Source organism: Mytilus californianus, unplaced genomic scaffold (assembly GCF_021869535.1).
Source record: "Mytilus californianus isolate M0D057914Y unplaced genomic scaffold, xbMytCali1.0.p SCAF_2, whole genome shotgun sequence".
NCBI classification, from domain to species: Eukaryota; Metazoa; Mollusca; class Bivalvia; order Mytilida; family Mytilidae; genus Mytilus; species Mytilus californianus.
The window spans coordinates 127,889,980-127,916,985 of record NW_026262668.1 but is presented as its reverse complement, the minus strand read 5'-3'; the positions used below and the strand labels follow the sequence as shown (position 1 = coordinate 127,916,985).

At 32.0% G+C, this 27,006-nt stretch overlaps 1 long non-coding RNA gene across 2 annotated transcripts; it reads right to left on the bottom strand.

The window, feature by feature from the left end:
• Positions 1-262: 262 nt before the first annotated feature.
• On the bottom strand, positions 263-8,634 carry LOC127730972 (uncharacterized). 2 transcript variants are annotated; one of them, XR_007995407.1, is made up of 4 exons: positions 8,559-8,634; positions 8,441-8,476; positions 7,493-7,612; positions 263-361 (listed from the first exon to the last, which is right to left on the bottom strand). It is a non-coding gene; the product is annotated as an uncharacterized LOC127730972 (long non-coding RNA). The 2 variants fall into 2 exon arrangements; XR_007995406.1 differs by lacking the exon at positions 8,559-8,634 and having other exon boundaries at positions 8,441-8,529.
• Positions 8,635-27,006: the final 18,372 nt, after the last annotated feature.

The following is a 27,006-nucleotide window of genomic DNA, read 5'->3' as shown; positions in this document are numbered from 1 at the left end:
ACTATTATCGGCTGTTGTCTGTTCTATGGTCGGGTTGTTGTCTCTTTGACACATTCCCCATTTCCATTCTCAATTTTACTATTACTTGGTTATTTTTATCTTTTGCTAGCGGACATATACTATGTGTCCTATTTGCTATACTGCTTTCATGGCATCAATATCAATTATTCACAATAATGTACAACAAGGGTCTTTACTAACATAGGAATTTTTGAAAGTAAATATTACCTCATCGACCTGCAGAAAACAAATCTGGAAGATTGTATAACGTATCTACAGTTCCAGCATTCCGTTTATCCAAAAACATCCCATTGTCTGGTAAAGCCATCGCTAACCGCATAATATTAGCCAAGGCAATCATCTGTAAAAATAAAAATGTTAGTTTTTTTACTTTGGTTTGTTTTAAATATTTCTAAGTTTTGTTATAACGTAGTCATGGAAAGCATTTGCAGTCAAAGATGTTCGTTTTTTAAAATTTATAACTGAAATGCTTATTTTATCGTGAAAAGTTGGGGATGTAGAGCACAGTCACGTATGACCAGACATTTTTCATATATGTCATAAAAAAATAATTCTTTCCGATTATTTCCATTTTTTTCAGTTGATTTCTCTGCAAGCTTTTTATATTAGTTCATTAGGAGTATTCTTAGTACATGTATCGATTTTCATGGAATTGAACATTAAATCACAATGAATTCAAATTACTTGTAATCGTTTATGTAAGGTTAATTGCTTAACACTAGATCGTTTCAATGCTGTTCAGTATACAAATTTTGAACATTTGCAGCATAACATGTATCGCAATTTAATTTAAAAATGAAGCAAATAGAAAAAAAATAATTTTCAGTTGAGGTATAAAAAAGATAATAGTAAAGATTGTGAGTTTATAGGCACAATTATGTTTTAAAGTGGTAACTAAACGTTGTACCTAACTTGTATGGCACAAGGTAATAGTTCCACTGAAAGGTGCCCAGAGGTAACCTCTATAAATAGTGCTATTCTACGTAGTAATATTATGGTTGTAAAAATAAACTAATGGTTCGAAAAAATAAACTTAACTATCGGACTGTATGTACCATGAAGTACAGAAACTTCAGTTGAACTCATCCCTTCGCAGAATATGTATTTATTATAGCAGACGTCTGCCTCATACATTTGTGATGGTAACATATATTCATTTATTAAATAAGTGAAACTTCACTTGAACAGCCAAATATTCTGAATGTAATTATCAGTACAAAATGTTTTATGATAGACTCATAAGAATAAAACTAGATATAAAATAGGTATAAGAAACACATATATTTACTCTGGTTACCTCTGGTCACCTTACACTGATATTGAATCTGCTTACACCGAAGATTGGTTTTAATTACTTATTATCACCTAAAACAGATGTAGACTTTGGTTACTACCTCTGGTCACCTTACACAGATAGTGACTGTTGTTAAATCTGGTCACCTAACACATATATTTACTGTGGTTACAACTGGTCACTTGATACAGATATTGACTTCGGTTACCTCTGGCCAACTTACATAGATATTTACTCTGGTTACTTCTGATCATCTAATACATATATTTACTTTTAACATTACCATTTGATCGTCGAAAGTATACAATATATGATTTATTAACTGAAACGCAGTTGGGATACACACCGGCAATTCTGTATTAAACATAAACAACATTATTTTAAATTGACTAACAGCTGTAACACGTATCATTGACAAGGTTGCGGGAACACATCTTCTGTTCTTACACACCAAATAGAGACGACTGTTTTCCATTTCTAATCAAAACGATTGTCTAATTTCTGACATTAACTTCATTATGTACATCCTCAATATATGCAAGCTTAAAACAAAACTGATATCGTTGACAAATTACTGGTAATTATAGCAGGTGATTAGAAGTAATTTCATGATCGAATACCATTAGATATAAAGAGGAATGAGTACCGACGATTCATGTTTTAAACGATAGTGTTATGTATATTTAAATACTTTAAATCAATGATTTTCTAAAACGACCGCGAATGGGTACAACATATATAAAAGTTTTTTTTTGTGCTGACGAGGCCTTCTTCACTGTACGAATTTCGATTTAAATTATTGATGAGAAGAGGATGTACAAATTTTTGGAACTGGAGGAGGAGGTTTATTTTTGGAACCGTGACAATTCTCCCCATTTCATTTAAATGCAAACAATTTAAATCTTAACTTTTCAGTTAGACTTATAAAATCAGGTTTTCTTAGAAATAAGGCAGGTAAACGATATGTCAAACCGTAAAAATCAGTGGAACCCTACAGAAAACTCTCCATCTGCTACGTCTATGTTGTATCGTAAGTCGAAATTGTCTCTACCGATGTCTATAATTTTATGCACAGTGTTTATATCGACAAAAGGAAGGTCATTTTGAGAAACAAGTTTTAAGATTGCAAAATCTCCAAAATATTGAGTAGGACTGGAACACAATTGTGTACAGTACTTGTAAATATGCCTTTTATTTTTTGGATAAAAAATGTGTCTTAAAACATAGTTTTTGTTAATACTAATTTTTTTCAGATTTCAACGAAAATAAATATGAAGGTAAATTATGCCAAATTGAATATTGACGTAACTTGTTATCCATCAACCTACATTCGAAATGGCATACAAAATTCATATGACTAGGATTTTAACGAAAGTGGACATCTTGGTTGAATATGATTCCATGAAATAATTTCTTGTTTTTAAATTATTCGTCTGCTTCCATTTTCAAAACGTAGTAAATTATTTAGTTCTGTGTCTCACACAAACATGTGCAAAAGGGGTCCTTGCTGACATTTCAGTTTCCTAGTTTTTTTTATTATTATTGGAAGCTGACGTACAATGGTCAATTCTGAGAACAACCGAATTTAATTTAACATGAAACATCCACCTCTTAACTTTTAGAGTCTAAACATAGAATACGAATAAGTTTAGGAGCAATGCATCACTTATCCATCAATTAAAAAAAAGGAAATGTAAAATTATCCTGTAGATTTTCTGAAGATAAATTGCACGCCTTGTATATCTAACACCAAGTCATTTAATAGTATTAAATAAAAGATAATTAAATGAAATTGTCTCCTGTGTATTTTGTTCTTGACAGCGACAAAACCAAGAATTAGGCAAAATGACAGAAGAAAGTTCCAAGACAGAAGAGTTATCAGTAGTGCACTCTAAAGCAATAATTAGAGTAATTGCCATACTTCTTTTTTTTTTAAACGAAAGATCTGATGTACTATGGTAATCAATTTATACCTTTTTCTATTTTTTTTTTTAAATATTTTCCAACGAATTATTACACAGGCAGTGACATTGACCGAGTTGTTGTAAAATAGAGGTGGTAGATACAAAAGGAATATTCAAAATCATAAGTCGAAGTCAAACTGACAACGCCATACATTAGATCTTCTTAGTTTCATGCAATGTATGCTACTGGGCGGATAATGTTCTCGGGGATAGGAACTAAGGTTGTTCGTACTTTAACACAAATCTGTGAAATTTTAGTATCATATATTATTCGCAGTAAGTAAATTGGAAAAATGTTCCGTTAGCATTGTGCTAACCCAACAACATAACGGTAGGGATAAGAACACTTCCGTAATTTAGGTAATTGTAGTAGAGGGATGTAATATAAAAGTAACATACGATTGTACAGGATTTCCCCTTTAGTTAATGTCGTTGAAGTATACGAGGAACTTAGCTGAACTGAAAATATATCATTCTCTGAATAATGTGATTTACGATTAAAGATATTGCATGGGAATTTTAATGTTTTGTCATAGATGTAAAGGAGGTCGTTAGCAACGTTTCTGGGTTGGCAGATAAATGTAGCACAAGCGTTTATTACCCCGTTATTAGTTTAATTCCTATTAAAGACCTCAATCTGTTCGTTAAGAGCATAATTTTAGTTCACGGTTACCAAACTGCCTGGAATAATCCTCGACATTATCCACTGAACGTTTTGTTTTCAGTATATGGATTTGGCTCACGATACGACGACATTTGGGGGAAAATCATTATTTTGTATTTATTGCCTAAGTTCTGTAATAGTTAAAAGTGGTGGTCATTATTAATATTCTATAACTGACAAGCAAGTATATTTCATAACACTTTTGGATTCAGGTTATATAGGATGCAATGTTGTCCCACTACATACTTGTTTAAAAGGATCTAGTAATTTTATCACACAGTACCGTTTTGTCGTAATCTGTGAATATTGTATCCGATATCTAAGACCGGTACTAATATGCGTTTAAACGACTTGTTTTCCATAAGGCAGTTAGTTTGAATATATAATTATATATAATGAAATACTAGTAAGCTAACCATAAAAATCACGTTTCAAACTATGATGGCATTTTTCGCGCATCTTTTACTTCTTTTTTTGAATAAACCAGTTTGAAGCTGCATTTTTAGATGTCATGTTGACTCTAGTATACCAAAAACATGCGAAATCGGACAATTATGGATACGCAGACTATCTCGCCGTTTCAAGCTCTTAAGGTACAAGTTAAACGACCAACATTGAAAACACCATATATAGAGAACCCATTTTCTATCTTTGAATTAACCATGCATTAAAACATCATTGTCCTGTTGTCGGAAATTCACATCGGATTCTTGTTAAAAACTGCAATTTGTATGTCTCGTAGTGGGATTTGTTAGGTACACTAAGTCACTCGAAGATATCAAATCCTGATAGACAGATATCTCTCAATTATATCACAATAATCCGTTTCTCATGATAAATTATCTCCAGCAAGACTGTATAAAAATCAGTAAACTCGATTAACGAGAATAATTATTATCATGGGAAATTTTAAACCATTAAAACAAAGATGTATTATATCACATTCCAATCTGACATGAGCAGGATGCTATTTAAAATACATTAATTGTTTGTATAAATGCGTTAAAGTATTGCACTTTTTCTTTCTATATAAAACTTTAATACTAAATAGATACACAGATACATCCTTAAAATTATCAATCAATATTGACGACATTTTTTATTATATAATCAGTTTTCTGGTCACAAACCATCGTACGAAAAAAATAAAAATAAACAAAAAAATTACATAGTGTGTTATATGAAGAAAATTAACAAATTTTATTGAGTATCATAATGTTTGACCTAGAGGGGACATTTGTAGTCGTAAAGGTAAATAAGTACAGAATTTCAAAACAGAAAAAAAAGTTTCAGGGACTGGTTAACTTTTATCAAGTCATAGAACTGGTGCAAAATGGGAAAAACAAGCACTTTTTCATATTTAAACGCAATCATCAACTAATGTCTTCAGATGGTCATGGAACATGTGTTTTTTTAAAACATGTATTGATGTAAGTTGAAAACTTATAGATAAAACTTCATCCAAAACATAACCATTGTCAGCGCTGAAATGGTATGAAAACAAAGGACCATAAATTCTTTTGATGTAGAAATTTTAAAAGATCACTGATAGTTTTGAATTTTTTACTAGAAAGTTTGGTCAAATGAATGTGTTTAATTTTCAAACTAAAAATGTAGATAAAGTTTGTGATGCATGTGTAGAGTTAGAGTACATAGAAATTCTGACATGAAATGTTCTCGTAATTTTTGGTTTTTAGTTATCTTCAATTACGTATTGATTAAGCCTTCCAACTGTTTTGATTCGAGCACCCACCACTTATGAATCTGATGTAGTCAAGCACCCACCACTTATGAATCTGATGTAGTCGAGCACCCACCACTTATGAATCTAATGTAGTCGAGCACCCACCACTTATGAATCTGATGTAGTCGAGCACCCACCACTGATGAATCTGATGTAGTTGAGCACCCACCACTGATGAATCTGATGTAGTCGAGCACCCACCACTTATGAATCTGATGTAGTCGAGCACCCACCACTTATGAATTTGATGTAGTCGAGCACCCACCACTTATGAATCTGATGTAGTCGAGCACCCACCACTTATGAATCTGATGTAGTCGAGCACCCACCACTGATGAATCTGATGTAGTCGAGCACTCACCACTGATGAATCTGATATAGTCGAAAAGAGCGTCTGGTGTGCAAAATTATGATACTGGTAACATTGATTATTTTTTTCTACACTATTTACACTATTTACATTGTGAGAAAAAAAATCTGTACCGGTTAATTAATTTTTTATTAAACATTATCATTTCCAAAATGTTTTAATAGCTAATTATTGGAACGGCAGAGTTTTGATACAATATAGATGGAGTGATCTTGAGGCCTTACTTCAATGGCTTTGACTTTTTAAACTAAATAGATTTCTTTGAAACATCAGAGACAACTATTTAGATTTAAACAACTAAAGCTTCAAGTGCCGGTTATAAATTGCAGGATTAAAACAAAATATAAATTAATTAATAGCATCATTAAAGCGACATTTACATATGTATAAATAAGAAGATGTGGTATGAGTGGGACAACTCTCCATCCAAGTCACAATGTATAAAAAGTAAACAATTATAAGTCAAAGTACGGCCTTCAACACGGAGCCTTGGCTCACACCGAACAGCAAGCTATAACAGCCCCCAAAATGACTAGTGTAAAACAATTCAAACAGGAAAACGAACGGTCTAATCTATATAAAAAACGAGAAACGAGAATCACTTATGAACCACACTAACAGTCGACAACCACCGAGCAACATGCTCCAGACTTAGGACAGGTGCATACACATGCAGCGGGTTTAAATGTTTTAACAGGCGCCAACTTTCACCCTAACCTGAAACAGTAGTGTAACATTACAACATAAAAAGCACACTATAAATTATCAATTGAAATGGCTTAATTCGATCAAAAAGACATATACACAAAAACAAGTAAACATACACTGAACGAATAAGTTTGATCTATGTCACAATATAGATACAGTATTAATTAAAAAAAAGATGTAGGAACAATGTCAAAAAACAACTCTAACCTGGGACAAAATGGATATGCACATTCCTATGTGATAATTACATCTAACCTTTTTAGTATAAATTAACAACAGAAAAAATGGTATTTGACCCAAGTCAACGCATCACGAGCAACTACTGGATGATGTAAGTCCATCGTATAGTACATCAATTATATCAAATGACGCAAAGAAACCTGACACAAAAGTCTACAAATGTTATTGAAAAATAAGTAAATGTTAATTAAACATATTACAACCTTTATACGTAAATAATAAAGGAAATAAAAGTAGACTAATGACACACACATTTTAAAAATCAATTAAACATTCATTGATTTTCTTTCCCTTTAATTTTTTAAACAAAGCTGGTGACTTTTTCGATAATATAGAAATATTACAATAGACCAAAATATGAAGGAAATATATCGACATCAGTTGAAATATACAAACATGATATTTGAAACAATCTAATTGTATGATATTCAAGTGGTGCGAGACCAGCCCTAGGTATTTAGACTAATATATCGTTATATCAAGTTACCTTTCTGTCTTCCTGATCCAAAACATCTTGATATGATCTCAGCGGAGAAGACATGATTACATCTAGACATATGACGATTACTATTATGAAACACAGTAAACACTTAGACCAAAACATATCCTGAAAAAAAAACTTTACTTTAAACTCACAAAAGTATTGAACCATACATTTAAATATAGAAATTCCTAACCAATTTATCGCTATTTTATAAACATTGCTTTCGAGAAGTTTGATTCTTTCAGAATATTAACATGGTATAACACTTCATCTGTTTTGGTTCTTATACATCCTTGGCATTCAAATATTCGGCTGTGAGCGTTCCTAATGATGGTAAATTCAGAAATTTGGACGCATGAAATTTATAAAGTGTTGCTTTTAATTTTTGACACTTGAGACCCCAGCTACATTTTCAAAAATATTGCCATTAATTAAAACATGATTTGAACTCACACTTTCCACTATCAAAGTTTTTTATTTAAATAAAGAAAAACAAGTAAATGAATGTGTTTTAAGGAGTTTTGATAGTACCAAATATTGATATCTGCATCGGACTGTGCTTGAAAATGAATCTCAACATGATTTTCATGGCAAATTGAACGGATATCATAGTATTTTCTACCAAATGTAACAAGTGAGGTATTAACAGTAGTGTCAATGCATGTATCATGTCTAGATGTAACAATAATTTTTTTTCAACAAAATGTGGCTTAAATTTTATGTCATTTACTCAGGGATATTTATGAAAAAGTCATGGAATTAGTTCTATTTATTTTCTGTATTTGTCTGTAGTCTTTATTTCGTGTAAACACCATTCTATCAAAGATTGTTAAACAACTGAAAATACTTGAAGTTATCTATTCATTAGGTAAGAAAAAAAAAATGAATTGTGTTTGTTTGTGTATTCTTTCCCGTATTTTTACAATATAAATACAAAAGAGTTCGACTTACCAGTATGACAGAAGTGGTTGGTGGATCCAAAATATTCTGAAATTAGAGGATGCGTTATTTCAGCTACAACATATTATCAAGGATATATATTTCATACATATTAGTCTAATATACTTACAGTAACTGTCAATCACAGTCTTTTACTACCTATCATCTCATACACTAAGCGATTAACACATCCTTTTACGTAAACTGTTGATCAACGCAATGCATGAAATAAGTGATAAAAATTCTGCATGAATCTATTTTTATTGTAAATACCAACAAAACAATGATCTATTTACTATTTTACAATACAAATAGTTAATGTATACCTACTTACTGCAAGAAACATTGACTTTTCCTATTATTGAATTTTTTGTATAGCTGTGGTCGTTCAAACAATTCAAAATAATAATAGTTGAATTGTAAAAGTTTTATATTTAAATGATTTCTAAGCGATCACATTTGCAACTTTGGTAACCACTTTGAACACTTTTTTTTCAAAAAACATTAACAAATAAATTAATAAATGTAAGCGTATGTTTTTGTTTTGTTATATGCAAATACGTGAATCTCAATTAGTCATTAAATTTTAATCTGTACTTGTTTATTTTAAAAAGCTCGTACTATTTGCTGTCTGACAATCGTTTGCTTTCCCGCTTCTATTTATTTAAAATACTATTTTGTACCTGAAACTAGTCTAAAACTGTAGCGTTTTATCGTAACTTATTTCAGCACCTTTTTTGAAAGCAAAAACACTAAAACATCTTTTTCAGAAAGTCATTGAACTCAAACAATAAAAAAATCCACGACCGGCTTATGTTCAGAAAAATCTTATAAATTAACAGGTACTTTAGATGTCTATATCTTAATTAACCAAACTGATTGCTAACAAGCCCAGGATGTCCGAACACTGATCCTGAAAATCCAGTCAGACCAATATTCTCATCGAGTTCGATACCCAGTCAGACTACCTATATGTGTACGTTAACAATCAATTATATTTACTTTATTGTTTCAGATAATTTATCATTCAACATAATTCTGTAGTAATCGCACTGTTTATTGACTCATTAAAGAAATTATTAGTGTCCAACTGATAATTTTCAAGTGAAAATTAAACAGAAATTAGTGCTTACCCAGAATGATTGCGTACGATTTCACGTGGCAATTACCACTTGACTTGTTAAGTGGCAGCATATTAATCGTGCTTTACTCACATGTGCATTTGAACACTTTGCATATCATGAATTGACTACATGTATAATGAAAAAAAGAACTTCGGTACTGACATGATTTATAAAATACCTTTCTTAAAGTATTGATAAATTTAGGAATTATTAAGAATCTTAGAATCCAACCCCCTCCTGCATAGATGACCATCAGATGGATTTGGCTATTGTGTAAATATCCCTTACGTTATATAGCTTCTTATGGCTTTTCAAGTATTTATACATCTCTGACTTTAATATTTTGGGTATGACAGTTCTTGATGAAGTAAAATACAATAAAGCGCTTTGAACGCACCAAATTTACAAAGTACTATTTTCATTGTTAAACCGAATGACAATACCTGATATATATAGGTAAACAAGCAACTAGCAGACATAATAACAACCAGATGACAGAGAAATAATCACTTACCAGACAGACATGATAACAATCAGCTACCAGAGAGACACAATAACAATCAGCTACCAGACAGACACACTAGCAATCAGCTAACAGAGAGACACAATAACAATCAGCTATCAGACAGACATAATAACAATCAGCTATCAGAGAGACATAATAACAATCAGCTACCAGACAGACATAATAACAATCAACTACCAGACAGACACAATAACAATCAGCTATCAGAGAGACATACTAACAATCAGCTACCAGACAGACATAATAACAATCAGCTACCAGACAGACACAATAACAACCAGCTAACAGAGAGACACAATAATAATCAGCTACCAGACAGACATATTAACAATCAGCTTCCAGAGAGACACACTAACAATCAGCTAACAGGCAGACACAATAACTATCAGCTATCAGAGAGACATACTAACAATCAGCTACCAGACAGACATAATAACAATCAGCTACCAGAGAGACACAATAACAACCAGCTAACAGAGAGACACAATAATAATTAGCTACCAGACAGACATAATAACAATCAGCTACCAGACAGACACACTAACAATCAGCTAACAGGCAGACACAATAACAATCAGCTATCAGAGAGACATACTAACAATCAGCTACCAGACAGACATAATAACAATCAGCTACCAGAGAGACACAATAACAACCAGCTAACAGAGAGACACAATAATAATCAGCTACCAGACAGACATAATAACAATCAGCTACCAGAGAGACACACTAACAATCAGCTAACAGGCAGACACAATAACTATCAGCTAACTGGCAGATATAATAACAATCAGCTAACAGAGAGACATAATAGCAATCCTGTAACAGAGAGACACAATAACAATCAGCTAAAAGACAGACATAATAGCAACCAGCTAACAGAGAGACATAAAACAATCAGCTAACAGATAGACAGAATAACAATCAGCTAACAGAGAAAATATATAGAAACGGAATTCATATGTACATTAAAAAGTGGGGAAAATTAATTATTATTTTTATCCCAAGTATCTATTTAGTAACTGCGGGTTATTTTTAGGAACGGTCGTGCTGATTATAACTGTTTGCCCTTTTCTATGCAATCAGTGTTATTCTAACAAAGCTAAGTGATTTTCCTGTAATGATTCTTATTTTCTTTTATTGTTTTATTGATATCATCGTGTTATTCCACTGGTCGAAATTAAAGGGAATAGTTCAGATCTTAATAAAATGGTTTAACTCCACTACATGTGTAAGTGTTTGTCTCAACGTAGTCGCTTTTGTTCTTTTGTTAAATCTAAATGTTTTTTTTTTGTCATTTGTTGAATTTGGCGTTCATGATGGATCATTGATAGTCTGTTTGTGTCGTTGGGACACTGTCTCATTAACTTATACCTCACTACTCCTTTTTCATATATATTTATAATACATCTTTATTAAGTATATAGAATTGTTAATATATACACATATTAATTTTTGAGTACATATGTAGTCATTTAATGATCTATCTCAAGTTAATTCTGACAGGCGCTTTAGTTTTCAAAACATCTTCAAAGAGGTATTAATTGACATATTTCATTTCACACGATACTTGACAAAAGATATAACATTTATATTGCGTTTAAATTCTAAAATATTGGACAAAAACAATCTACCAAATAGACAATCTACCAAATAGACAATCTACCAAATAGACAATCTACCAAATAGATAATCTACCAAATAGACAATCTACCAAATAGACACTACCAAATAGACAATCTACCAAATAGACAATCTACCAAATAGATAATCTACCAAATAGATAATCTACCAAATAGACAATCTACCAAATAGACAATCTAGCAAACAGACAATCTATCAAATAGGCAATCTACCAAATAGACAATCTACCAAATAGACAATCTAGCAAATAGACAATCTATCAAATAGACAATCTAGCAAATAAACAATCTACCAAATAGACAATCTACCAAATAGACACTACCAAATAGACAATCTACCAAATAGATTGTTTCTGTTTGTTACCTTGATTTGTCTGTTCCTTATCGATTTACGAGTTTTGAGCATCGTTTAACTACTGTCGCATTTATTTTCGCACGGAAACGTGTGTAGCAATAACACCAATTTTGACATTTTCTTAAGAGTGAAACTACAACACTTTCAATTGCGATTAAAAACTTTATCCTAGTAATTACACTTACATGTTTTTAAATTTTGTAGCAATTACAAATGACTAAGAAGTATGTGTTCGAGAAAACTATGGGAAAATAAATTGAAACAATTGGTATCCGAAGGGATGCATTAATAAACGGTTTATGTTTACATGTTTTCAGCCAAACTAAGTAAATATGGCAGATCTGAGCCATCTTTGATAATTTAGCATGTTCAAAAATACAACATAATGGTAAAATTATTTTTTAAATCTTAATAGAGGTATTAAAACATGCATGAAATACCTATTGTTTTCCAACGACGCATGATTAATAAGATACACTTGAAGTCAAACGATGGAAAGCCAAATTTATGAAAAATTTAAGGATCAAATTATCCGAAGACCCTGCATATTTTAAGACACAAGGTTTTATGAGAAATATGTCATTAAAACACTCACCAAACAACGCGAAAATATAGTCTTCTAGAGGTCAGCAGGGCAACAGCAAAAGGCACATTTCTATTCAATGTTTCAAGCCATAAATTAAAATAAGTATCTACTGTTTAAGGTTTAATATTTCTAACAAACATATCCCTTTACAATTATGTAAACAGAAAAACAAATCACAAGACAGCAACTTAACATTAATGTTTTGGTGGTAACAAAAATAATTTCAAAAAGGTTAGATACATAAAAGGTGACCATTCTTGGTTGCTGCTTTATTGCAAAATAAATTAAACTATATTGAATTGTGTTGTTAAGTCCATTATTTGGAGTGAGCTGCTGTTTGAGAACCCAATTCCGCCTAAAAGCACATTCTAAATTCATATGTTTGAATAAATAATGAATAAAAAACACTTTTTGGAAATACGAAAATGTGATAAAATAATTAAAGCATTTTCATTTATTTGAAAAATAATTGATAGCAATTATATTTAACATTAGAGTTTGATAGTTTGAGAAAAGAAATCCTACTGGAGTAGATAAAAGTATCAATTTAGTATTAACTACAAAATAAAGAAACTGTTTACAAACAACATCGTTTTTGTGTGTTAATCACATTACATAAACTGCTTGATAAATGAATTAGGTATTGGCAATTCACTTATAAACTAAACATATACCCCCACGACACTTTCTAAGGAGGAAATCCTGGATAATCATAGGTCTGTTCTATGTTCGTTTGGAATTTCAACCAAAGATGAAGAACTGGATCTTCCTTCACAGTATTGGATACTTAAACTACATAAGTGTCCTTACAAACAATGTTATATTGCTGGGTCTTCCAAGTGCTCCACGAAACCTCTTTCTAAATTATTAACATCAATTTTATCAGCAATCAAACCCTGGCTTCAAAGTTATTGCGAAACTACCTATTCTATTGGTGGCGTGGATCAGATGTAGATACTAAAAAAATCCAAAGATTTAGAGTTCATACAATCTAAGACTCTTTCATCGTGCAATAGTATTTAAAAATTTGACTTTTCTACACTTTACACAAGTATTCCCCATTCCAAACTAAAAGACAAATTGAAAGAGTTGGTCATGCTTTTTTCATAAAAAAGAATGGCTTAGGTAGATACAAGTTTCTTGTCTCAGAGAGGGATACATCGTACTTTGTAAAAAATCACTCTGATTCAAACAAATTTTTTGTTCTTGATTGACAACATATTTGTTACGTTTGGAAAACATGTTTTTCAACAAACAATCGGCATTCCCATGGGAACCAACTGTGCTCCTTTTCTTGCAGACTTGTTCTTTAATTCATATGAGTCTGACTTCATACAGGAACTTCTTAGGAAGAAAGAAAAGAAGTAATCAGTATCCTTTAATTTCACTTTAAGCTATATAGATGATGTTCTCTCACTAAATGATTCAAAATTTGGTGAATATGTTGAACGCATCTATCCCATCGAACTTGAGATAAAGGATACAACTGATACAGTTAAGTCTGCCTCATATCTTGACTTACATCTAGATATTGACAATGAGGGTCGGTTGAAAACAAAACTTTACGACAAAAGAGATGATTTCAGCTTCCCAATTGTGAACTTTCCATTTCTATGTAGCAACATTGCAGCGGCGCCTGCATACAGAGTATATATCTCCAAGTTCATACGATATTTTAGGGCTTGTGTTTCCTATCATGATTTCCTTGAAAGAGGGTTGCTGCTCACAAGGAAGCTATCAAACCAAGAGATCCAAGTGGTGAAGTTGAAATCATCCCTTCGTAAATTTAACGGACGCCATCACGAGTTGGTTGACCGTTATGGAATATCTGTTTCACAGATGACGACGGATATGTTCCAATTGTCGTCCCCTTCTCCCAGATGTGACCTACCGAATTAGACATATCATCGGGTTGGTACTTACATGATAAACACAATGGGTGCCACATGTGGAGAAGAATCTGATTACCCTTCCGGAGCACCTGAGATCACCCCCATTTTTTGGTGGGGTTCGTGTTGCTCAGTCTTTGGTTTTCTATGTTGTTTTGTGTACTGTTGTTTGTATGTTTGTCTTTTTCCTCTATAGCCATGGCGTTGTCAGTTTATTTTTAACTACTGAGTTTGAATGTCCCTTTGGTATCCTTAGCCTCTCTTTTAACGAAAATCTTTTGTTTGTTTCAATATCTAGTTATGTTTCATATGATATATAACGCAGAAAACTGTAACGGCTACAGTAGATATATTTGATCAACCGTCATGAAAAAATACTAATATAGTAAAAAGTAAAATCACAAAAATACTGAACACCGAGGAAAATTCAAAAAGGAAAGTCCCTAATCAAATGGCAAAATCAAAAGCTCAAACACATCAAACGAATGGATAACAACTGTCATATTCCTGACTTGGTACAGGCATTTTCTTATGTAGAAAATGGAAGATTGAACCTGGTTAATTTATCATGAAATGTTACACAAATACACCACGACAACATATAAACTAAGAGAAAAAGGATATATCTTTATATTCCTAAAAAAACTTTGCAATCGATGGATACATAAGAATTCATAAAAGTTGATTTTATCAGAAAAACCTATATTTGAAATATTCAATATGGTGATTTTACATTATAATATTATCTGATTTGAGAACGGATATAAACACGATAATCTTATCTGTAGCGATAATTTATATGTAATGTAAAAGAAAGACGGAAAGACTTATTTCATATCGTAATGTTGGGATATGAAATATCAGACATTAAGTTGAAACGTACATCGGAATAACATGCAATATATATTTTATATTATTAATCGAATATTTTTAAGGATTTGTGATTCGTTAAAACTTGACCACATGTATTTTATCAGTCTTTGTATGCGGTCAATACGATGTTATATCGACCTCGGACTTAGTCCTTATTCAATATGCTTCTCATAGTTCGATAAAACCTCGTATCGACCTCATACAAAGTCTATAATTATATAATACATGCAATGATTTGAATATAAGTTAGATATTTTGATATATAAGTTAACGTATAAAGATATTTGATTTAAAAAAAAAAGTGTTTACAAAAATACCGAACTCCAAGGTAAATCTAAAAAAGAGGGAAGTCCATTAAATCTGAAAAATCAAACGGTCGACTATATATAACCACGGAATGAATGGAAAACAACTGTCATATTCCTGACTTGGTATAGACATTTTTCGAAGAAAATGGTGGGTTAAAACGGGTTTTATAGCTAGCTAAAAAGTAAGTGACGTATGTAATAGATGATAAATTAGTTAAAATTATTTTGATGTTTTAACCAGTGCTCCTGTCTTACAATCTATATTATTTGGTTGATTGCTTTTTCTCAACTGATTGTATTAGGCGATTTTGTGTGTGTCTTTTATTATGCCACTAATGGACATAATATAGGAAGAAGATTGATAAGTTTACAAAAACGTAGTTTTACCTCGTCTTTAAGGGTAAAAACACCAAAAACATTTTAAAAGCAATGACAAAAAATGCCTGCCATACATGTTCATTTATTTTCATTATTGATTATTTTATTTTAATTAAAACGATGGAGTTTTTTTAACTTGCTAATTAATAGCATTTGTCAAGGCAAAATTGTTATTATTTATTGCCTATCCTTGAATTTTTTCAAAGGTGTTTTAGCTCTCTCACGTTTATTGACAGTTTTGGATCTTCAAATAGTTTGAACTTGAGCTTTACTGAAGAGACATATAAACTGTCAAAATGCGCATTCATTGCAGTAATACTAGTTCAGTTAATGTTATCAATTTACTTTTCAAATCTCTACAGGATTCAATTTTACAATAGAAGTATATATCAGAAATGATATTTCATGAAAAGAAAATCGTCATTTTGTATTACCAAAACTCTAAAGGGAACTTATGCTTTGGTACAGCTTACATTTCATTGGAATGAATTAATTCATGCACAAAACTTTTGTACATGGTGGCAGAACATATTGCCCTTTTAAGATTTTCATAGAGCACACATTTTCAAAGAAACTACTCAATCAGTGTTTTATACAACATTGTTTGTTACTAACAACACAGACATGTTATGGTCTCCGTGACACTTTGATAGATCGTTACTAATTCCTTAACAGATATATTAACCTTGATGATTCGCGTCGTTTAAACCAACGTGAATACATCGAATGATGCTTGATAAACAGATCTTTCCGTTGTTAATGTTCAGTGTTATTTTTGAATTATTTAGTCACTTGTTTCTACAACACGATTTGTATTTATATATTTATTGTATTACTAGATCATATCTCTAACTTTCTCCATTTGTTGATTATTATAAGTTTTCTTACTGTCAGTGAACGAGTGGTGGTTCCTTGTTACAGTGGTTTGCTTCAAGAAATGGCAACATTTATTGATTGGGTATTATTTATTATTGTTCTCTAATTGTTTCTGTTTTTATATGCCCCCGCCGTAGCGGAGGGCGCATTAAGATTTAACCTTATCCTTACGTCCATTCGTCCGTCCGTTTGTCCGCAAGTCCGACCGTACGTCTTAAAATTGGTTTCCGTTCTCTAACTTTAGTTTGCCTCAACCAAATGTTATGAAACTTATATAAAATGCTTATTACCATTAAACACAGATCAAGTTCGAATAAGGGTGGCGTTACTTTTACAGTTCTCTAGTTATGTCCTTTTACAACGTTATATGCAATCTGGGGCATCATCTGTGTCCAATGACACATTCTCCATTTTTTTTAAATTGTGAATACCAGAGTAAACTACTTTTTTGGAATGGTCTTTTTAGACGTTCTTCTGTGAACATTACGCTAAATCTGTTTATCAATTCTCTATGCTTGGTTAATTTAAACATTTGAACCTTTGTATTTTCAAATATTTTGGCTTCACGGAAGAGACTTTTAGTGTCGAAATGCACACCTCGTGCAGTTATATAGGTACCGTTAATGTTGTTAGAGCTTGACATACATAATATATATTTGTCTCTTGTTGAACGCCGTATGTAGATTCAAGCATGTATCTTAATATTTTTTTAGACTCCAGCCTCGCTCATTTTGGAGTTAATGCGATACCCTCGGTTGTTCTTACTTGGTTTGTATATTCAAAATGTATTTGAAGCTTTGAAAATTGACAATCTACTGTTGCTAATTATTTATTGATATTCAACAAAATATTAATTATTCCAGTAAACAAAGCACCCCGTCTACACATTGCCACTAGAACCATTTTGAACCTAATGTATAATACCTGTTTAAAATTCATTGATTGAAAATAATGTTTACTTAGGGTATAATACAAAAATATAAACTAGAGGCTCTAAAGAGCCTGTGTCGCTCACCTTGGTCTATGTGCATATTCAACAAAGGACACTCTCCAACATTGTAGACAAGAATAGAATTCATAACAAAAATCTCTGTTTTGTTGATCTTGTATTACTGATCATTAAGCCTGTTTAGTTTCTCAAAACACAAAAGAAGGTAACAAAAATCCTCATTCAAGGGCAATCACTCCTATAAGAGTGACAGTCTACTAACTATATCGGCAAAATTTGACTTGTTAGTAGATCTTGCCTTGCTGATCATTTTTGTGATTTAAAGTGTCTATTTATCTGTTTTAATTTTTATAATATCAGGCAAAACCCCCAAAAATGGTAAAAATCGTCACTAAAGGGCCAAATAAAAACTCCAATAAGGAGATGTCGAATGAATTCCTCCATTTGTCTTAATTGTAGATCTTGTCTTGCTGGTCATTTTTGCTATTATAAGTTTCATTCTATCTATTATAAATTTTTAAGATATAAGGCAAAAACGCAAAAAATTGGAAAAAATCGTCATCAAAGGGCAATAACTATAGTAAGGAGTCGACTGAAGATTTCGACCATGCAGACTTATTTATAGATCTTGTCAATTAATGGCAATAACTCCTTTAAGAAGTCGTCAGACAGTTTTGACGTATATAGACAATTGGAAAAGCTCAGCTTTCTGAAAATATTTGCTTCAGTCAGATTTTCTCTATTTATAAATAAAAGCAACAGTAGTATATCGCTATTCGAAATTCATAAATCGATTGAGAAAAAAAAACAAATCCGGGTTACAAACTAAAACTGAGAGGAGAACAACGACACAACAGAAACTCAACACTAAAATGCAACACACACAGAAACGAACTATAATATAACAATGGCCATTTTCCTGACTTGGTACAGGACATTTTAAAAAACAATGGTGGGTTGAACCTGGTTTTGTGGCTAGCCAAACCTCCCGCTTTTATGGCAATGTTAAATATAACATTAAAATGAAAAGATTACATGACAGGACTACAATACAAATAAATGGGAGAACATAAAGATCATGACGGTTTTCAAAATAATAGACAAAACTTGCATTTGACCCCTACGTTCTATTTTAGTCATGTCAGTAATCTTGGTTGGTAGGAGGGGTCATCGGACACATTTTTTTAAAACTAGATGTTTGGTTAAATTTGGTTCAGTAGTTTCAGAGGAGAAGATTTTTGTAAAAGTTAACGGACGACGACGACAGACGACGGACACCAAGTGATGAGAAAAGCTCACTTGGCCCTTCGGGCCAGGTGAGCTAAAAATGAAAGATTAAACAATATTAGCTTAGGTCATCATTAGAACTTAAATCAAAATTACTACTGTATAGTAAGCTATGAAAGACCTTGGTTTGACAAAATGTGAAACTATCTATAAAAGAAACCCATGTGTGTGTGGCTAATCTTAAAAGACATACCGTTAACCGCCACAATATAACTGTTAGACTGAGATCAACGTCAAGCCTATAATCAACGTCTTATACTTAAACTGGAGTTCTATATGACATCACAGTCTAAAATTAGTGTCTTAAATTTTAATCTACACATCGACGTCTAATTTGAAATCATGAATTACCAGAACGAAGTCCGATTGGAGTCTGCTCTAATCAATTCGAACACCTAGTTTTGCGAATAAAAAGTAAAATATCAAAAATACTCCAAGGAAAATTCAAAACGGAAATTCCCTTATCAAATGGCAAAATCAAAAGCTAAACCACATCAAACGAATGGAAAACAACTGTCATATTCCTGACTTGGTACAGGCATTTCCTTATGTTAAAAATTGTGGATAAGTCTGTTGTCTGTATTGGTATTTAAGTATTACTTTCATTCTACCTAAATCAAATACGTGACAAATAAAATAGTCATGAACATTTTATTTATGAAATATATTTGTTATTCTGGTCGCATAGTGCTAACTATACTTTATTGGCTTTGCTCATAGTTGAAAGTTTTACGATGGTCTATAGATTCAATGAACAATTATATAGTTACAGATTATATTACTAAAGTTTAATAAACAGATAACACAATACAATATTACGATATGTACAATAACTATATCTATAAATGTATTAGCAAAAAAAAATTTCAAGAAAATTGCTCTCACTGACGACAGTTCATGCACTGAGGTATCACCGAATCGTCATTCTTGTAAATCTGCTATATTCAGCGACAAATTGTACAACGTGTACGTGTCGAAGCTTTGACAAACTGTCAGTGTCGATATTGACTGTTTTTACGTGCTTGCCCAAAAGGATTCAGTATTACTGTTCATCATCGTATGAATAAAGTTCAACAAATAACTGTAATGGAAAGTTTTCAATTATGAACTCCCACCATATATCTCTGATTGATTGAAATAATTCAACATGAGGGACGAAATGCGTATTAGTAAAAGAAAATTTCAAGAAAATTGCTCTCACTGACGACAGTTCATGCACTGACGTGTCACCGAATCTTTATCAGCAACACATTGTACGACGTGTACTTGTTGAAGCTTTGAAAAACTGTCAGTGTCGGACGAAGGGATGCAGTAATACTGTTCTTCATCGAATGAATAAAGTTCAACAAATAACTTTAATGGAAAGTTTTCAATTATGAACTCCAAATATATATCTCTGATTGACTGGGTTCCACTACAACTACAACAAGCCTGTAGAAATTGTCTGTTGCATAGCTAGCAAGTGCGTTTTGTGATATTCGGAATTTCAGTAATTAATTTTGTTATAAAATATGAGTTTATAATTTCTGTGAATGATCTAGCGCTTTTCCACAATTCAGGAACCTTGACTGATAGGTGAATATTTCTAAATTGAGAAAAGGACGACTCGGGCTAATTGAATAACTGATAAGTTATATTTGAATATCCCAACATTTTGGCTGCAACAAATTACAAAATTTATTACACAAGATAATGTTTCAAATCACTTAGCTGTTTGCATGAATATGTTGTAATGTTTTCTTTAGAAGCAAATCAAACCAACAGCTGTAACTACCCTAACTAAGGTTCCAACTCCCTCAGGCAAAATCGACCTTAGATGAATTTTGTTTGATACTTTTGGTGAAAAAGTTCTTTATGTCTGTTCGGACGCACGAAATTTCTCAAGTATTATTTTCATTTAGCAAGCTTCCCGTAGTATCGAGCACATTTTGATTCTGCTTTCCCTATTATGTGCCGTTAGGAAGCAGAACTGTGAATGTGTTATAAGGGCATTTGTTTTACGACATATGGTCTGATAGGCAAAGAAGCAGGTTGCAGACGTAAAACTTGTTTATCCCAACCAGACTGTTTGCCTGTACCAACTTATCAGGTTGTCAGTATCAAGTGTGGTTCGTTGTTGTTTGTCTTTGTTTTTTGGCGTAGACGGGTGTTGACGTCCAATGTGGTCCGTTGTACTATGCGATACCTTTAGAAATTTCGGTTAATTTTTAACACAAAAACAAGACAAACCCCTTACAAAACTAGAAGTTAACTTGTATGCTCCGGAATGGTGAGCAGTTCCCACTCCACTAAAACCTCGTTAAATATCTTTGGTTTTTTACCTTTAAATGTCTTGTTTACTGTGAAGTCGGTTTTTTTTAAATAATGTTTACATATATAAATTGTGTCGTTTATGTTATTACATATATCACCTGCCACATTACCTTTAAGCAGTAAAAACTTCATCTAATTTATCATGACGCATGAAATTTATAAAGTGTTGGGTTTTTTGTTTTATAGAACCGGGTCGATACCTCTGCTGATGGACTACATGTATCAGTCATCGAGGGTATGCTCAGATGAGAAGTCAGTATGACATGATTTATAACAAAACTTTCTTAAATTTTCCTTTTATAAATTATTTAGAAACAATGGTTTCAACTCCTTCAGGCAAAGTATTTATATTTTATGTAAATTGTATCTCTAGTTACTTCATTTTTTCTTTATCGAGAAAGTGTATACTATATACGGTATGACATATTTTATTGACGTCATTGTCTGATTTGAAATTTACTACCTACTGCACCTTTTTTGTTGGCGTCTTTGTTATATTAATTTGTATGTTTGTTTGAATTTTAAAGTCAGTTGTGTTGTATGTCTGTGATGTATGTTTACACAGTTTTGGCTGCTGGATCCCAATCATTGTCACATTAACCTATTATCATAAAAATAAGGAGATGTGGTATTAATGCCAATGAGACATCTATCCACTAAAGTTCAAATACACTGGATGTAAGCAATTATAAACAATCGTACGGCTTTCAACAATGAGGAAATCCCAGTTTAGTTGGCTATAAAAGGACCCAACATGGAAAATATGAAACAATTCAATTGAGAAAACTAACCGCCTAATTTATAACAAAACAATTGAAATTTACGAAAGACAAATATGACAGATATGAACCAAGGACGACTACTGAAAAACAGACTCATGCCTTGGGACAAGCACATATAAAATGTGATGGATTAAACATGTTTTAAGGCGCCAACCCTCCCCTAAACAGGGACAGTGGTGTAACAGTACAACATAACAAACTATAAACATCTGTTGAAAAGGGCTTAACTCATCAGATCAATACAAAGCAGAAAGACATCTACAAACACACAGACCGGACGTGGCAGGGTATTTATACATTCCTAAAAGCAAAAAGGACACACAATTCAGATCTGAGAGTACTCACAGTTATTGACAGCTAGTTCAAAGCCAAAAACAACTAATAAATAAGCATGTATCTATGTCTGTTTGGGTTGCTCATCCAATTTTGTCAATATTACGGAACTATAAACAACTGTCATACAAGTTGGAGGTTAAGCTACCTATAAAACATGGTTCAACCCACCATTTTCTTCAGAAAATGTCTGTACCAAGTCAGAAATATGGCAGTTATTTTTTCCTTGTTCCATTGATTAAAAAGTAAAATAACAAAAATACCGAACTGTATGGAAAAATTCAAATCGGAAAGTCCCTTATCAAACGGCAAAATTAAAAGCTCAAACACATGAAACGAATGGAAAACAAACTGTCATATTCCTGACTTAGTACAGGTATTTCCTTATGTAGAAAATGGTTAATTAAACTGGTTTTATAGCTAGCTAAACCTCTGACTTGTATGACAGTCGTATAAAATTCCATTATATTGACAACAATGTGTGAACAAAACAAACAGACAAAATAGGTAAAAATGTCAAATATAGGGGTACAACATTATGTTATAATCTTAATCACTATAAAAACAAACAAATATGTCAACAAAGAAAACAAAATAGCATATAGACAAAGCACATAAGCAAAAATGAAAGACAAGAATACAAAAAATGACCACAACAACATAATGGAGGGATGCATAAGTACCGAGCCACGCCAAAAGGATATAAACAAAAATGGACTAAACCGTAATGGTTAATAATTTACAAAGACAAATAAAAGAACACTATAACAAGTAATTTAGATGATAAACAACGTCAGTACCTAAAATCTTTACTTCAAGACCATCATGAATTATTTGTGAAGTTGATACGGAATATATATCAACAAGCGTTTGATTTTGTCAATTTTTATGGACCTCCCTTTTTGAATGTTCCTTGGAGTTCGGTACTTTTGTTATACTTTTTTGACCTAAGATGGATTAGGCTATTATTTATAGTTCCTTTTTTGGTCATATAGCTCTTCAACTGTTTTGGTTTTTGTATATCCTTGTCTTTCAAATATTCGACTTTGAGCGTTCCTGGTGAAGTTACATCTAGAAAAAGTGCTTCGGACGCATGAAATGTAGGAAGTGTTGTTTTTATTATTTATCACAAGTTATTCCGTCTAATAGGAATTCAATTAAAATGAGAAGCACACTACCAATATTTCGTCTTTAAACTACCCTAGTTTGAAACTTCATTTTAATTAATTATTTGCCATTGATATAACGACAACGTTACAAATTTTACTACACCAGATGTTTCAGTGAAAATTGAGGACAAAACATTTTAAAATCCAAAACTTAATTCAAACGAAATACAACGTTTGAAACTTTTATCTAGACAACAAAAAAGCCACATAAAATGATCTCGAGAATCCACAGATATTAGGATATTAGTTAATAATTTATCTTTATAGAATGATTTTGTTTGAATGTCTTTTTTTAAAGTTTATTAAAGCTTTAATGGTTTAGTCTGAAGATGACAATTGATGATGATCAAATACAAATTGTCAACCTTACATAGTGATTTCTTTTGTTTGTTTAAATACAATCAGCATTAAACAAATATATTTCTATTTTGCAGTAGTCCAAGAGTTATCGGTTTTGATAATACAGACCAAATAACAATTTCAAACAAAATAAACAGTAGACGATGCTCATCAAACCGTGAAAACCAGTTAAAGAAAAAAACCTACAACATTTACATTAAACAACAGACACCACTATGGTCTTGAAAATACACCAAACAACACCCATGATGCAACAGACCAAATGGAAAACTAAAGCTTAGAACACCGACCGATTAAAAGATACCCCTGACATATAACAGTGAGAACATCCACCACTCTTAATTGAAGCTTTGAATGCAAATCAAACAAATACAAAATCGAAAACCTCCGCTATGAACGCCCATCAAACAAAGATACACTAATTCCAATTCTAACTTAGATCTCCCATGAAGATCAGGGGTAAGCATATGTTAGTCCGCATTTGACTACTGTCTTATTGTCCTGCCGTTACAGCAATTGATTTTAAAATTCCAAGAATTTACCAAAATACCGCATGAGTATGATACATCTATATCGAATATTAAGCAAACAATATTTTGAAAATAGAATAATATTTCAGGAGGACTTAAAGGTCATTTAAAGATGTATTGATTTTTTACATAACAAATACTTAAATACGAAGTATGATTGTATTAGTAAACTTCAGTTGCAAAAGGGAAACGATCACTAGTATAAATGTCTTCACATGTTTAGATTGATAATTATCTGTCGGAATGTCAATATAATTCTGGTTCTTCGAAATAATTAATGCTGAGTGATATTATTTTATAGATTCCAGAACCCTTCTTTTATATTTCATGAGACTAAAATGGTTCGAAATGTAAACTATTTTAAGTGGGAATCATACACTGCAAGAAAGTTCTCAATTTAAACATGCAATTATCGCCTTGTTGATTTTAAATAGCTTTAAATACGACGTGACAGTACTTGTCATATTCTGATATGTTTTCGCTGTCAAATATTTTAATGCAAATAATGCAAGGTACTTTATATATTGACATTACTAAATAATTACGAGGATAACTTTCAGCCTTAATTCAAAATATGACAGAATAGATATTTAAATATTTACAGCTGTAAAATTTCCCTTTTCAAAAATATCATCAGGCTATGTTCCACTATCTGTACATAATGATCGAAGGAATAATTTCTAAAACTTTTAATAAATGTTTGTTTTAGAAATAATGTTTGGGAGATGTATAGTCAGTAGGTAAAAATAAAAGACAATCAAAAGAATGCAAATATCTTATGTATCAAAGACGCTTGTATATTTTATAACTCGGGGAACACAAAGTAAGCAGGCAACAAAACATAAGGAAAACAATAGCATGGATTAGTAGGTATGGTTTAAAGCAATATACAAGAAACAAATAAAAATTCCATAGCTCTTATAACTTATAACAATCTTTATCAAAAATCACATGATAAGACGACAGAAAAATGCTAGAATAGGACAAATTTAAAATATAATTAGTTTTATACATCAATAACATATAACTTTTGTTATACATCAAGAGGACAAGTCAGACGAATATATATTTAATGTCATACGAATATATTTAATGTCATACATCCAGCGGACAAGTCAAACGGATATAGTTAATGTCACATATCCAGCGGACAAGTCAGACGGATATGGTAATGTCATATATCCAGCGACCAACTCAGACGGATATAGTTAATGTCATATATCCAGCGGACAAGTCAGACGGATATGTTAATGTCATTTATCCAGCGGACAAGTCAGACGGATATAGGCCATGTTATACATCCAGCGGACAAGACAGACGGATATAGTTAATATCATATATCCGGGTGACAAGTCAGGAAAATTCAGACGGATAAAGTAAATGTCATATATCAATCGCACAAGTCAGAAGAATATATTTAATGTCATGTACCAGGCGGACAAGTCAGACGGATATAGTAAGTGTTATACACCAAGCGGACTAGTCAGACGGATATAGAAAATGTCATTCATACAGCGGATAAGTCAGACTGACACATTCAGTACTATATCCCAGAGGACAAATCAGAAGGATATATCTAATAACATACATCGAGAATACAATCTAGACGGACACATTAAGCACCATAAATCTACTAGATACTTTAAGCAGACATTGTCGGGACCATACATCCAGATATAGAACAAGTAGGATGAATATGATTAATCTCATGCATCTGGAGGACAAGTTAGACGGATACATTCAGTGCCATATAAGAAGTTAGTTGCTTTACACAAACGAAATCCCTTCTATGCCATCTCATTCACCTTGATCATCAATATAATACACAAACGCATGAAGATTGCTATGAAAACATATAATTGGACACAATATCCTTCAATGATTTCGTTTTGATGGTCCAGTCATGACAGACATTATCAGACATCTTGTTTTATAAACAAAATAAAATATAACATTAATTAAAGCTGTCAGTTCTTGGATTTTACCAAAATTTTCAAAAATCATTTTTCAGTAGTGCATTTTTTTTAAGATTTAAAAATAATAGTAAAATAAAATGAATTTTTTGCCAAAATATTGTGTCAACGAGAGGATCGAAATGGTTTTCATATAAAAATAAGAGGATGTGGTATGGTTGCCAATGAGACAACTATCCACCAAAGACCAAACTGACGAAGAAATTAAAAACTATAGATCGATGTACGGCCTTCAAATATGAGCAAACCCCATACTGCATAGCAAGTTATAAAAGGCCCTGAAATGACAAATGTAAAACAACTCAAACAAGAAAACTAACGGCC